Raw genomic sequence first — 12,947 nt, 5'->3', positions numbered from 1 at the left:
TTTCAATGAACAGAAATGTTTTAATAGTTTTAGTTAACGATAATAACCCAGCATCACTGCCACTATTTTGAGTCTGAATGATACCATGAAAATATAAAGGCAAATTTCACGCTTAAAGGTAGAGTAGGCAATTTTCTAAGAGGCTGGGGGGGGGGGGGGGGGGGTGGTGGTGTTGGACGGGTCACGGGAATGGGGTGTTTCATTAATAATATTATTATTAGTGTTTTTGTTGTTGTTATTAATAATTGCTCAAATACCAAATACAAAGTATTTATTCAATTTCCGTGTGTGTGTGTGTGTGTTTGTGAGAGAGAGAGAGAGAGAGAGAGAGAGAGAGAGAGAGAGAGAGAGAGAGAGAGAGAGAGAGAGAGAGAGTGAGTGAGTGAGTGAGTGAGTGAGTGAGTGAGTGAGTGAGTGAGTGAGAGAGAGAGAGAGAGATTATGACTGGTGTTGTTTATTGAAAGTGTTTGTTGCCTTTTTGGACTTGTTGCCTTCCACCTGCACTGTCTCCTCCTCTAATGGATCTACCCTTTTCGCCACCTTCTCTGGGACAGCATCCTCTAACCTGGCCTTTTTAGGGGACTTTCCTCTCAGGGCGAATGAGAGGATGCTTAATTGCTTTTTACCTGACATCTTTGAAAGACAGATGCAATGATTAATGCATCCATGGCCAGGATATAATTATAAAATATGACATGATTTTAAAAGTGACCTATAACATCGACTATGCAATACACTTTAATTTATTTAGTGCTAATAAAATTATTAAACCTATTTGGAGAGAGAGAGATGTTTATAATGTGACAATATATCAGTCATCGTGTGATAACGAAAATATGACCTAGAAGGCCTAGACTACTTGTTCTTAGCAGGTGTTGTCAGTGAACAGGCTGTAAAACTGTTGGCTAAGTTAGACACTCACGAAAAACTGATGCTAATTATCTGGGAAACATTCTCTAACAGCAGTCAAGTTGTCACTGTTTGTGTCAAACAAGTTGTGAATTTGTTGTAGCATTAAAACAGGAGATCATCATGACTTACTACTCTGTGCTCAAAGTGATGCTCGGAGCTCCAGTGGTTTCCTCTATGGGTGAAGAAACTTTGAACGAAGACGCTGTAGCAGAATCACTTTAACAATTCCAGGATGTGCTTTTTTTCATTGGTTGTTGCGTTAAATCTTACCCAGATACAATAGTGCTATTTTCTGATTGGCTATTGTGTAGCCCCTTTCTCTTTTTTTTTGATTGGCTGATAAGCGGCAGGCTCGGCTAGGGGAGACGCGTTTGATTCCTGGGTGCCTGCCGGTTCCATAGTGAGATCGGCACGGCCAGAGAAATTTTGGGCGCTGCGGCATAAATAGTTTTTCCGCGTGAGAGATACAATGTGTGGCGGGAGTGCGTGATATAAGACCGAATGCTCAATGCGTGACACTTGAGAGCCCTGTTTCCCCTACACAGATTTCATAAAGGATTCAAGTTGGATTAGCAAAATCAACATAAAAGTCGATTGGATGAAAAGAGAGTTCGTTCTTTGTGAGCTTCAGATGCTGTTAAATCATATCCCATGGTAAATAATAACTATCATTTGCATATGCCATGTTATTTACCCGTTATTTCTAGGCACTTGGAAGAAAACCATAGTATGACTAAAGTACTTGTCCATAAAACCACGTTACTTTTTAGGCCTACTTCAGGTGTGTAACTTCAGTAGAGAGTAGATCAAACGTGGCACGCGCAGGTGTTCCACTTCACCATGTCCTTCATTCCTGGCAGACGATAGACTACATTCAGGGTTTGGTTTCAGTGGATTGTATGCGTAATATCCACTTCATCAAGCACTTGTGATGTTCTCTGTGTATCCCGTGTTTGAGAAATTTCTCCACTTTATTGCGTGTGGTGTGTGTGTGTGTGAGAGAGAGAGAGAGAGAGAAAGAGAGAGAGAGAGACCGAGCTGAATTCAGACTGAACCGCGAGTTGACTCAGAACGTTCGAATGATTCGTCGAAAAGAACCGACTCATGAATAATTCAGCCTACAGAAAATATCAAATAAACGAATTGATTGCTGAAACAGTGTGTGGGAAAACGCTGTAGCTGCTGTTGCCAAATTCAGCCTTTTGAGATCGAAGTAACGTCACTTTTGAGCACATTGGAAACAAAATGTGTCACTGTTTTTGTAGGGGTAGGCTACTGCAGCATTAAGGCTGATTTATACTTCTGCGTCGGACCTACGCTGGAGCCTCTACTACGCTATAGACTATATGCGTTGGTTTTCTTTTATACTTCTGGGTCGTTGTCCGCGTTGACTTGCAATTACACATGCAGAGGGAACATATGAAACCCGAGGGAGGGGTTCTAGCAGACCAGTCACAGTGCTTGCATCCGCGTAGAATTGACGCGTTGTTGCATTTTTGGAGAGGTGCACGTCAGGGTACGCCGTAGGGTACGCGCGCACCCTGACGTGCACCTCTCCAAAAATGTAACAACGCGTCAATTCTACGCGGACACAAGCGCGGTGATTGGTCTGCCAGAACCCCTCCCTCGGGGTTTCACATGCTCCCTAGGTGCGCGTCAACGCGGACAACGACACAGAAGTATAAATTAAAACCAACACGTTGCCTACGGCGTATAGGCTCCGGCGTAGGTCCGACGCAGAAGTATAATGAGGCCTTTATACCAAGTCATAATTATGTGATGAAATTTAAAAAGGTCATTTACTTTTTAAATTTGACTTTCACAAAAAGTCTAATTCTAAATCAAAATTGAATGATTTAAGTCATAATTATGCAATGAAAAATGTCACAATTGTTACATAAATTGAAATCGACTCAAGAAGCCATAATTATGACATAAAAGGTCAACATTATGAAATACTATGTCATAATTAAAACATAAAAAGTAGAAATTATGATAGAAAGACATAACTTTGACTTTTTATTTCATAATAATGGCTTTTTATGTTATAATATAATTTCATAATTTATCATTTTCATCTCATAAGTATGACCTATGGAGCATATCATAATTTTGGCTTTTTATGGAATAGTTACGGAATAGTTACGGAATAGTTACGGAATAGTTATGGAATAGTTATGGAATAGTCGACTTACATCATAATTATGATGTGCCAAAACTTGATTTCTTTTCCACATGTGGTGGAAATGGTCTTCTATAGCCTACTCTTTCACTCTGTCTGAAGAGAACGAATTGAGCGCAATCACGTCAGCCCTTGACAGGTCCAGTGGCAATTGTTTGCTCTCTGGGTTGGCAAACTGCCTGCTGTGGGCGTTGTTTTGAGCTTCATTTGGACAGTGTGAAGCTAGAGGCTCAGGTGATAATGAACTGTTGGGCATCTCTCTTATTTGCAACAGATGCCGGGCTGCGCTGTTGTCAATTGCAGTGGAGGGGGATTGCTTTCAATGACACTCTACTCTGGCTTTTAATCACTCCATATTCACCGGAGAGCAAATAAAATGATGGCACTGCTGGATTAGCTACATTTATTCTTTTTTTGTTTAAGAGTAAACAGACAAACATAACCTGAACATATGTTTGACTGTCAACATTGTAACATGGCTCATAATATGCATGTTAACTGCTAATTCACTGCTGATTACATGGTTGATGGGAAATGATGCGGTTTATGTTCAGAATCTACTGGTCTAATTTATTTTAAAGGAACACAGCGACTTTTTGGGACTTTAGCTTATTCACCGTATCCCCCAGAGTTAGATAAGTCCATACATACCCTTTTCATCTCCGTGCGTGCCGTAACTCTGTCTGACGCACCCACCGCTAGCCTAGCTTAGCACAAAGACTGGAGGTAAACTGCTCCAGCTAGCATACTGCTCCCAATAAGTGACAAAATAACGCCAACATTAGCGGTGGGTGTGTCAGATAGAGTTACGGCACGCACGGAGATGAAAAGGGTATGTATGGACTTATCTAACTCTGGGGGATACGGTGAATAAGCTAAAGTCCCAAAAAGTCGCCGTGTTCCTTTAAACTGAACAACTGAACCACACTGCCAATTGCTTTTAAATTGCATTAACTTGATCAAAAGTGACAATATACAGTATAAGACATTTATAATTTTACAAAAGATTTCTGTTTCAAATAAATGCTGTTCTTTTGACCTTTCTATTCATCAAAGAATCCTATAATAGAATAAATGTTTCTTAAGCAGCAAATCAGCATATTAGAATGATTTCTGAAAAAGATTGTTTTAATGGCGAAAGAAAACAATGTTGATGTTAATGAATTTATTTGTCATTAAAGTCAGACAAATATGAGATAAGTAAAATAATTCTGTTTATTTTAAGGATGCAACAGAATCACACAGAACAGAATGTAAGTTTTTGCATGTCAAATTAGGTCAATTTAATGCACTAACTGTGTAAAAAATAAAAAATCTGAACCTAAAAGCATTCTTAAACATTTCAACCGTATGACCCATATGTACACAAATGTGTAAAAATGTATGACAAGGTAACCACACACGGCTACTGGCTTGCAATAAGAACTGATTTCCAGACTTGTACATTTAGCCATCTTCTTCATAACTAAAATAATAATTGTTAAGGAACTAGGATCTTGGGATTCGCATCGCTGTCTGTAAAGTGCAGATTCATCCTGAACTGTAATTGAGCTCTCAGTGCGACTAAAATAATCATGTGCCACAGTCTGGCGTTTTGAGGGGTTGCGTCAGTCGACTGCTTGTCTTTGCCTTGTATAGCTGCCTGTCCCAAACTCAGAGGTAAACAGAAACACTCTCTCTCCTGCAAAACAATCCAGCCTGGAACATATTACAGCCTTCTCATATGAACAGACTGAGATTGAGGAAAAATTTAAAGGGATGGAATGAAAAGCAAAAAGAACAGAAATGATGTGCAGGAATGTGACGTTACTGCAGGGAAGAGGTGTAGACGTGTGGTGGCGATATAAAGAGAAGTGAGAGCAGAGGCACTAAAGATATGAAAGACGAGACAGAGAGCAGAGTTAATAAGGAATGTGAGTCAGAGGTAATGATGGAAGAAAGGGCATATGGGGAAAGTTTCAAACAAGATGTTATGGTGAAAGTGAGGAATTCACTGAGAAAGTAAAGTATTTTGTCTGAACATTCCAAAATGAATGTGCGAATGGAATAAACCGGTTAACATGTTATTCTAATTTCTATGACACTAAATTGAATTATACAAACAATTTTAAACAGCTGCCCTAAACATTGTTTCTGTTTGCTCTTTTTGGGATAACAGTAATTTACTCAAATACCTCATCAAGTAGTTAGGCCCAATCCCAATTCTACCCCTTCACTTTCCCCTACCCCTCTGTTTTGCGCGTTCCCGTGAAGGGGTAGGGTTGTCTTGATTCTCTTTTGGTTGGAGGGGTAGGGGGAAGGGCCAGATAGCCCTTGAAACGAAGATTTTTCGGGACCACACTTCAAACGAAGGGGTATGAGAAATGTACCTGCATACACAGAGGCAACATGGCAGCCAATAATCATTTTCTTTATGTCACATTCAATCTTGTGTTCATATTTATGGTCATGTTCTTCAAAGAAACGCTTGCAAAAAAATCGCTGAAGTTCGCTAACGATAGTCCCGCAACATATTTTCATGTCTGATAACTGGTGAATGTAATTGCGGCAGGGAATTGGCTTGTCTTTTACCGTACGTCTGCTATGAACGCATTGTTTTCTTGTGGTTATATGTGAACACGATATAAACGAACAGTGCTTACACAGTTTCGTGCTTTTTGCGACATGATCAACCAGTCTTGTATGTTCTTTATCAAACAGGGACACCTGAGGATACCCGGAGGCTCATTCGTTTTCGCGCTGACAACGAGCAACGTTTCCTGAAGTCCAAAAATACTTAGGCGTCGAAGATATCATCATCTCCGTTGTTTTCTGCGAACTTCAGAAGAAAAATGCAAAAAAATAGCTGTAACCCACGCAATTGAGATGACTACAGCTGACGACGGCATCTTGGAAGTTTGTGATAAACATTGGCGCATCTCCTGTGACGTAGGCGCTAGCGACGACGTATAATGACGTGTAAAGGTGTAATAGTGGTGTCCCATTACTTAGGGGAATTTTTTCACCTCTACGCCTTGCCACTTGCCACTGTTTCAAGGGGCAAGGGGAAGGGTTAGGGGTAGGCGAAGGGGTATAAAATAGAATTGGGATTGGGCCTTAGTCTACATTTCCAGATCCACTTCAATGCAATGCAATAACAAACACGAAATTCAAAGTTCTGTCATGAAACTCTAAATGATGCAGGCTGATAGGTTAACTTAATCTATTTGCAATCACATCGGGAAGAGCTGATTGGTTCCTACTGTATCAGTAGCCAATGAGCTCGCTCCACAACCTTCTCTACCTCAACCAAAGTATAGTCAGCTTTTTCTGTTAGCAGTTGCAGTGTGCTTTCAGAAACCCTCCACCTTCCCCAGCTCCACCTGTATAGATCTGCTATGGATAATTCATGAATGCTATATTGTACAACAGCAGCATGTCTTACTTCCTCATAGCAGTGTGTTGTGAATGTATTGTGAAGTGCTTTGAGTACCCAGAAAATGTGCTATAAATGTAACAAATTATTAATTATTTAGTATTGGCAGTAGCAAGTCCCGTACTTGCTCTGCAGCAGCAGCATAGCAGATTTATTCAGCCAAGACCAAACATATCAACATTGTCATATCCATTACCATGCCAAACACTCAGAGAGTTGTCATGCCAAAAATATATTTTCAATTAACTTAGTGATGGCAAGCTATATGTACAGACAGAAGCAAACAGTATAATATAATATTACATTGGTGAAGTTAGCTGACACCACACTTTTTAAACTCATATAAATCTCAGCAATGGTAATACAGTAAAATGTAAACCTTCAACCAACTGTTAATATGCCTGTAAAACCGTTACATACAAAACAATACAATACAAATGAACTAAAATGCAAAAAGATTAGAAATACTATAAAGAACTCTTTACAGTGACAGATAATGTGACACTGTTATAGTATTTTTCTCTAAAGAAAAGAATAGAAGTCAAGCAAAAGTCTCCATTTAGGGAATGTTTACACAACAAGAATGTGGAAAAAATGGAAACGTTTTTCCTTTGTGTTTTTCACGTACAGATGACAACGTTGTCAAAAATGATCTCTATTCACACAGATCCACAAAACCGACTAAAAACACTGTACTGTGCATGCCAGGCCAGTAGTTGGCGATGTCACTTTGTAAAGAAACACTACGCACCTATAGACTGAACACGTATGCATGCACATGACATCAACGTTTTCACAATTTCGCATTTACATTCTTGTTTCCATAGAGATGATAACGGTATCCTTTTCAAAAACTTTCACTTTGAAAAGTTTGCATTTTCACGGCCCCCAAAATGCTCTTGCTGTGTAAATGAACGGCCAAAACGCATAAAAAGGTTTCCATAGTTAAAAACGGTGTTGTGTAAATGGCCTCTGCATCTTGGACAAACAATTGAGATATTTCTTTCCTGCGATTTCAAAAAGAACTGCAATAAGCTTAGTTGTAGATTGTTGCTTAGATTAGTGGTTCATCAATGAGAACAGATTGAATGGGTCAGTGTGTCCTGGTCTATTGTCCGTGACTCATTGCGCATGTGTGTGTGCTTATGTCCGTGTGCATCTCTAAATGTGTAATATATATCCACTTCTTCCCCTCTGGTGTTCCATAAATATAGTCGGTGCCGTCAGCTCAATATTCCCTGGCCCGTGCCGGACATGCGTAGCTCACGCCACAGTCTTAATAGCTGGGCTGAACCTTTGTCCTGCCATATAAATAACAGTGGCGTACAGGTGACCCGAACTGATGTCAGGACCAGCGTGGTAATGCGAGACACACGCTCGGTTAAACCTCCAGTGTGGCGTAGACAGGCATGCTGCTTCTGAATTCATGTGCTATTTCCATTTATTAGGTGGGAGTTGGTTTATTCATGCATTCACTACACATATGCAGAAGCTGCCAATGCATATGGCGATCATGTGGAATATCATGGAGTTACACTTAAATCGCTATACGGAAGGGATGAAACTTAATGGAACATCAGGCTGCTCATCAAATAATAAATACTTGAAACGGTGATGATTTTATGATCATGGTTATTATCTTTAAGCTCCCACTAAGAAAAAGTATAGGCCTACCATTATAACAAACCAATTAGCCCATTGCAAAAAAAAAAAAAAAAAAAATACAGTCAACAAAAGTTTTGCAACAAATCATAAATAATATGTTTTTTTAATAAAGCAATCTTTCTTTATATTGATTTGTGCGATTATGAGGACTCAGATAAAGTCAAGTGGTCCACAGACTGAAGATTTTACTAAAACAAAATAAAATATTTATATGAATACAAATTTCTGGTTCCTTTGAAACATTGATTAATATCATCAGCAAAACTAAAATTATTATTAAAATTACACTTAAAGCAATTATATGAATTTCTTTCAATTATTCTATTTTAATTATAGGAATATAACTTTCTTCCAATTCCGTATTCTCTCTGCCACCTCAATTTAAATTCAGCAATTGGAGTGGAATTTACAAAGGTCTATACTTAATTCAGTTTAGTGTGCACAACCCTGCGGGGTGCACAAATCCAAACCAAAGCCAAGTTATTAACGATGAATGTTACTGCAGTTCGAGGTTGAATATATGGTTTCACTTTATTTTGATGGTCCCTTTAACACATTCTGTTGACTATAAGTAACTACTACTTTTGCCTCAATAAACTCCTAATTACTGCTTATTTATATTTAGTTGGGTAGTTGTTAAGGATATTGGGTAGGTATTGGGTAGGATTAAGGGATGTAGAATATGATCATGCAGAATAAGGCATTAATATGTGCTTTAGTATAAACAGCCAATATCCTAGTAATATGCATGTTAATAAGAATTGGACCCTAAACTAAAGTGTTATTTGGATCAGTATTCTAAAGTGCTTTTGAGGTTTTTGTAAGGTTTTTGATAGTAATGACTCATGTTCAAAAGGACTCACTAACTATTTGGATCATTCTAATGTAAAAAGCATGATAACTCACTAGTTTGATGGACGAACGGACGGATGGACAGACAGACAGACAGACAAAGAAAGTGAGTGAAAGCTGAAGGTGGTGACTCATTTGTCTCATTAAGATGGTAATAATGTAATTTTCTTAATTGTGCAGCTGGAGGGACAGTCTCACGTGGACACATCCACTCATCCAGAGCCATCGGCTACAACAGAGACCTGTCTCACTACTCAAAGAATATGTTCCTGGCTTATTAACAGCAGCACAAACGTACATCTCCCTCTTTGCTTTTGGGCATATAATCTATATTCCCTCATATTTCAGTAGGTTTGGAGTGGATATGTAGATTTCTAATAACCCGAATTACCAGACATGTATTTGAGGTGGCAGCTCTTGACACATTTATAATTCAAAACATTCACCATATATAATGCTATAAGCCGTCGGGTTCGGCGCTGCGCCACAAATCACTTCGGAAGCTGAAATCGCTTTATGGATGCTGCAGTTTCCAGAGCTGTGCAGCATATAACCAAGTGCATACAACAAAAATACTTCAAATGGCATTGATACTATAGATCGGTGGCAATGTTCACTTGCTTGAAAGCTTTCCTCTCTGGGCTTAAATGGTCTCAAACAAAGACTTCAAGTGGATTAAAAATGTCAGCACATTAAAAACACTTTCCTGCTTCAGAACACATGCTGCTATATATTACAGCTGTGTGTTGCCTTGAAGCTGAAATGTGCAGTTTAAGCACCACTAGTGGCACCAAATGGAATAAAAAAAAAAAAAAAAAAAAAACACTTTCCCCATCTTCCATTGGTCAGAACAGTTCCTTCTCAACCTCATGCCATTAATGGCTCAACCATACATTTTCAAAAAGACAGTATGATTTTAAGCTGTTTTCCAAGGACAAGGATTTTAGATAATGCCATCTTTGTGGGGACCATGTGTCCCCATAATGTAGCCTTACACTACCCCTACCCCTAAACCTGCCCATCACACAATACTTTCTGCATTTTTACATTTTCAAAAAAAAAAAAACTAATTCTGTAAGATTTATAAGGTCCCCACAGTGACACGAGTCCCCATGAGTCTGTGCATTCAGTTTTAAGTCCCCACCGAGATAGAAAATCATGTACACACAGACACACACACACACACACACACACACACACACACACACACACACACACACACACACACACACACACACACACACACACACACACACACACACACAGTCTAAATAATGACTGTCTTCTTAATTTTCACTTCCATGTCTTTCAGGACGTCTCAATGCTCTGTTGTAGACCTTAAATACAAAATATATATGACCCACTTTAACTGTGTGTTACGGTCTGTTTGTCAGCTCCGCTTACTTTCCCTGTGTGTCATGCTCTATACTGACTATGTTGCAGTAGGGGCAAAAAAAAACTGCCCTAAAACATCATTAATCATTGATGAGTGTCAAAATTTGATAAACGTTGCTTGCTGAGCAATTTATGAGTTGCACCCTGGTGCTGGTTTGTATCCAGATTGGCTCTGAATTACCATCAAAACGCAGGAGACACAGGGGTGAATTTGATTGATATGTGACGGCCTCAGAGTTCCAGCTAAATGCTAAAAAGGAGAAACAAAAGCCAGCAGCGTTAGTTCAGATGGTGTAAACTGAGTACTGTAACATGCTGAATGCAATGCATATTTCAATCATGTGTATTAGGATCCTTCAGGAACTCATTAATGAGAGTTGTCCAGAAGCCTTCCTCTTCCACAGCACTTGGATCACCTCTGGATAAAACACCTTGTTTAGGGTTTCCTATAGTAAAAACATGCATTGGTTATGGTTCATTAAATAGCAATGGTAAACATTAGTATGGCTAGTAAGATAAATGTGCAAATGTTCCTTTACCTGAGTTCAAAGTCGTTCATAGTCAAGAAAGAGCTGCTTGATCACTGACAAACAATAGAAGATATTTGCAAGCTTTGTTTCCAATAGTACATTGTAGATCAATCAGTCTTTTTGTTTTCTGTCTTATGGTGTAAGAAACAATGGCAAAAGTTTCAGTGGGTGAGAGCTGTCTAAATAAATCACAAGCCATTTTAGAACTTTTCCCAAACCCGTATGACCAACAACAACAACAAAAATGTCATTGGTTGTGAGAGCTGATAGAAAACACACATGAGATGATTTCTTATACATATTATCTGGGAAAATTACTCTTAGGTAGGTATATGGTTCTCTTCACCAGTGGACAAGAATGGATCAAAAACATCTTAAAAATACTTTTTTTAAAAACAGATTTTTTGGGAGGTTCGCAGTAAGCACCTGAGTCTGCAATGGGAGTACAGCAGAAGAGATCATAAAAAAGCTGCCCGGCTACATTTTACAGTATTTCTTGATTTTGGGGAAGGTTTCATACTAAATAAACCATCCTCTGAGATTTAGCTTCTCACTCTCTCTGTACTGCAGCTTGCAGCTCCTTGTAGGCAAGAAATGGGCTGTGCAACTAGGCCAGGATTCGTCACCGGAATTGAGTTTGAATACTTCCTTCTCAGGAAGTATTTATTTTCCCGAGGAACATAATTTACGTGAGCATGAAAAGGCTGGGTGAATGTCTGGTTAGTGCACACTAATGTGGAAGTATGGAAGTCTGTGTGATTCTCGCCTGCAGGTCTTCCGTCTGTCAACCAAAGAGAGGATTAGCTCAGGGATTTTTGTTCTTCGAAATAAAATGTAGGACAAATCGACTTTCATATCCTTGGCTAAATAATCTGTTCCACCTCACTTTCCCGCAGGATACGAGACAACAAGGGGAAATTATATATTTACTGCAGAAATACAGCAAGTTTGGAGAGGAATGTTATTTTAATTCACAGTGGGCAGCGAACAAGCCACAGGATTCTGCAACTTGGTGTTTGCTTTGAGTTTTATTAGAAGCTTATCAAAATATAACAAATCTGGGGTCGTTTTCAATGCAGTATATTGAAATTCATATGGAGAGTTTCATTTAATCATAGCTCTGGGACACTAATTACTGTAGTTGTATAACAACAGCCTTAATCAGTAAAGCATATAATTTTGAGCGAATATATGTTAATCTACTTCACTGTACAATGCAAGTTATTGCATTACTCACAAAGCGATCACCCATGTACCATATGAGTACTTGAACCTTCACGGAAAATACAATAAGCATTTAGCACTTGGTTATAAAGTGCTCCTATTATGCTTTTTAATGCGAATATTACATTTCATACAGTGTGTAATATAGCCATTTGTGAATGTAAAAGGTCTGCAAAGTTTTAAAGATCGCACAACAAATAAAGTTGTCTCCTAAAAGAATGAAATGATTCTGAACTGCTGAAACGAGTCTTCAGCAATTCCAGTCTCACTTCCTGTTACAGGTATGGTAATGTGTTAATTATTAATTAAATAATAATTCTAATAATAAACATTTTGGTTGCCACTTGACGTCCAAGGTAAAATCAGGAACTGAAGCTACATATTACTCACGGTTTTCTCGTTGTGACACCTGTGGAATGTTTTGTTTCGACTGGAATCCACATTTTGGTTAGCACTACAAAGGCAAGACGAGATATAGGAAAGAATGAGAAACAGCACATCATTTCACACGGTGGAAGATATAACAGCATATGGAATTTACGGTGGGCAGATGGTTTATATGACAGTACTGAATGAAACTTACTATGTTACAAAGACCTCCTGACTTCATCTGGAAATTTTTGAACAGCATCAATACATTACCATCACAAACAATACTAAAATCCACTGGAAGATTGATCAAGGCCACATTCAAATCTTTTTCCAGGACGTGATAAAAGTTTGAACATATTTTGCAAAAGATAAATGCGTTTGGATGCTTTAGGTTTCCACA

This window comes from Squalius cephalus (assembly GCF_949319135.1).
Source record: "Squalius cephalus genome assembly, chromosome: 19".
Classification (NCBI taxonomy): Eukaryota; Metazoa; Chordata; class Actinopteri; order Cypriniformes; family Leuciscidae; genus Squalius; species Squalius cephalus.
The sequence above is the reverse complement of the archived record's forward strand: the minus strand, read 5'-3'. Positions refer to the sequence as shown.